General features: G+C 53.5%; 1 pseudogene; it reads right to left on the bottom strand.

Moving 5' to 3' along the window:
• Positions 1-1,639: 1,639 nt before the first annotated feature.
• LOC142446224 (small ribosomal subunit protein eS19 pseudogene) lies at positions 1,640-2,163 on the bottom strand (annotated as a pseudogene).
• Between the last annotated feature and the right edge of the window lie 718 nt (positions 2,164-2,881).

Genomic DNA, 2,881 nt, shown 5'->3' with positions numbered 1-2,881 from the left:
GGGTGGCACTGAGAAGAATGGCCATTCGAGAACGGTGCCTTCTGCCCATGCAGGACAGACAGAACCGGGCGCCAGGGGAGGAGAAGGGGGCAATGAAAGGACCCTACCTAAGAGGGAGGTGGAGCACATTCTCCTTCCCACCCACCTCTCCCAGCACGAAGGAAATGGACAAGGTGCTTTTCCTTCTCTGTGAAGAGACCCATTTCCTCATCGATGGAGATAGTCAAAAGGTGTGTGTGTGTGGGGGGGGGTGCGACAGGATGCTCACACTACCTTCACATGGGACAAACTGACTCTTTGGGCAACAAGGACACAGCATGAACTCTGGAGGGCAGGGGTACCTGGAAAAGGGAGCGATGACACAGAAGAGCAGCCAATAGCAGAAGGCCTTCCAGAAAACCAGCCAAGAATGGAAGATTGGCCATTAGCAAGATTTAAGACCTAGCTCTTCATTCTACAGAGTCCTCGGGTTAGCCGGAAGCCCTTTGGCCTTTCACACCCAAGAACCTCCTTAGCAAACCCACTCTGCTACTCACACCCTCTCTCTGACTGGGTCTGCATGCAGCCCCTCCTCTGAGTTCCTTCTTGTGAGCCGGACAAGAACCGAGAGAGGGGAGATTCAAGACTTTGAGTCCCCTCCGGATGACATGCACCCAGATCAAGGACATACTGTGCAGCCGACTACAGGTCACAGCATGATGAAAGGAGGAAAGGGTGGCATGGTCAAGGATTGCATCTTGTTGGATCCATGACCGATGCTCATCGTGGAAGCAGCAGTCAAGAGATCCAAAGATGGGATGCATGAGGCCAAGGGCGCCTAGCAGCAAGAGCAGAATGCCTTGGAAAGTGGATTACCTCCAACTGTTTCCCGCCAGCCCAGGGAGGGGCAGTGTCTCTTAGGGGCTTCCCTGGCCTTGTCCATTCTAGAGTGTCACCATCCTGGGGACAGTACAGAGGGTCACATGGTCACCAGTCATTCCCTGTCCGTCTTGCCCTAACTGCCTTTGACAGAAGGCCCTAGACCAATCTTGTATGTCCTTCTATCTAACATCATGCCCGTGTCCCAGTCATGGCCGAGTTTCTGTGGCCTCATCTGTAGCTGTGATGCACTGATCTGCCACCAGTTATGCTTTTGTGACAGTTGCCTTTGCCCTTCCATGCCCTTTGTAAAGTTTGGTGTCTCACAACCAACCAACCCTCGGAGGTCATTTTAACCTCATGCTGATGGCTTCCCTCATCTGGATGCTGTGTCTGTGTCTTGGTGGTTTCTTCGTCCCCTTTAAGACTAATATGTGTTCTCTTTAAATTACATTTGAGATGGGGTCTCTGTTGTATCCTAAAACAACATCAAGAATTTAATTACATATCAAGAAGGCATCCCAGCCCCGTCCAACTGGAGTCCCTACGTCCTGTGAAAGCCAGAGCGCTCTTCGCAGGCCCCTAGCTGCAGGCCACTGCTGCAGAAAGCTCAAGCAGATGCACAAAGATGGCAGCCTGTGGGGGCAGAGATGCACGGATTCAAGGTGGATGGGAACATGGCAGAGCCAGTAGCAATCAGGGTGAGGCAGCCGACCTGGGCAGAGTCCCAGTCAGCAGGAAGGGGCAGGGGCAGAGAGGGAGGTTCCCATGTGGCTCACTCTTTTTTTTTTTTTTTTTACGAACGAGGCAATTTATTAACCCAGCATCATTTGTTCTAATGTTTCTTGTTGGCAGCTGCCACCTGTCCGGCGATTCTGTCCAGATCTCTCTGTCCCTGAGGTGTCAGTTTGCGGCCGCCATCTTGGTCCTTCTCCACCATCTTGAGCCCCTCCAGGGCTTGCAGGACCCGGCGGGCCACGCTCTTGGAGCCCCGGCTGAAGTGGCTGGGCATGACACCATTCCTCTGCCGCCCCCCGTAGATCTTGGTCATGGAGCCGACCCCAGCGCCACCCCGAAGGTACAGGTGCCGTGCTGTAGAGGCAGCTCGTGTGTAGAACCAGTTCTCGTCATAGGGAGCAAGCTCTTTATGCTTGGCCAACTTGACTGTGTCTACCCATTCGGGGACTTTCAGCTTTCCGGACTTTTTGAGGAAGGCTGCCAGAGCTCTGACGAACTCCTGCTGGTTCATGTCTTTTACAGTAACTCCAGGCATCGTGCGGCCTCCGCGCTGCCGGCCAGGGGAAAGGCGTGGCTCACTCTTATACACGAAGTCTTCTGACATCAGGGAGGTGTCATCAGGCTTGGACTCAATGGGTAGGTTGTTGGGCCCCGCCCCGCCTCTTACCCAGGAGCGTCTAGTTACCAGTTCCCTCCCTAACCATCCCAGTCTGGCATTATGAGTGGGCATCCACTCCCTGTCCGTGGGTTGGGCTTTGCTTTGGAGCTGAGGACTAAATCTCTCCCTGTCATTGAGTCAATGCCAAACCAATATCCCTACTGGACAGGGTAGACGAGCCCAGTTCTTTCCGAGACTGTAACTGTATGTAGGGGACCCGAAGGCCCCGTCTTTCTCCCTGGTGGCTGGTTACTCCCTAATGGTAAGCATAGCAGCAGTCAAGAGACCAAATGCCGCGTCGCGTTGAGTAAATCCTCTTCAGCATTATTGAGAAGCAAAAACGGCACTTGGAGGACGAAGGTGTGTCTGACCCAAGACATGGCGTTGTCAGTCGCCCGCTGTGCATGTTGGTCATTAAAGATGGCTGCCGCCAGCCCTGTCTTTGCTACGGTCGCCTCTGCCTTCTCATGTCCTTTTAAAGTCCGTGAAGCTCAGCAGACTCTTGGGCGCCGGTATGATTTCCTGCGAACGCTGTCTCCCTCATCTGGATGCTGTGTCTTTGTCCTCTTCAAGTTGCAGTTAACGTTTTCCTTAACTTTGACCCGAGATTTGGGAATCTCCTTTGGA

This window comes from Tenrec ecaudatus, chromosome 4 (genome assembly GCF_050624435.1).
Source record: "Tenrec ecaudatus isolate mTenEca1 chromosome 4, mTenEca1.hap1, whole genome shotgun sequence".
Lineage (NCBI taxonomy): Eukaryota > Metazoa > Chordata > Mammalia > Afrosoricida > Tenrecidae > Tenrec > Tenrec ecaudatus.
The sequence above is the reverse complement of the archived record's forward strand: the minus strand, read 5'-3'. Positions and strand labels throughout refer to the sequence as shown.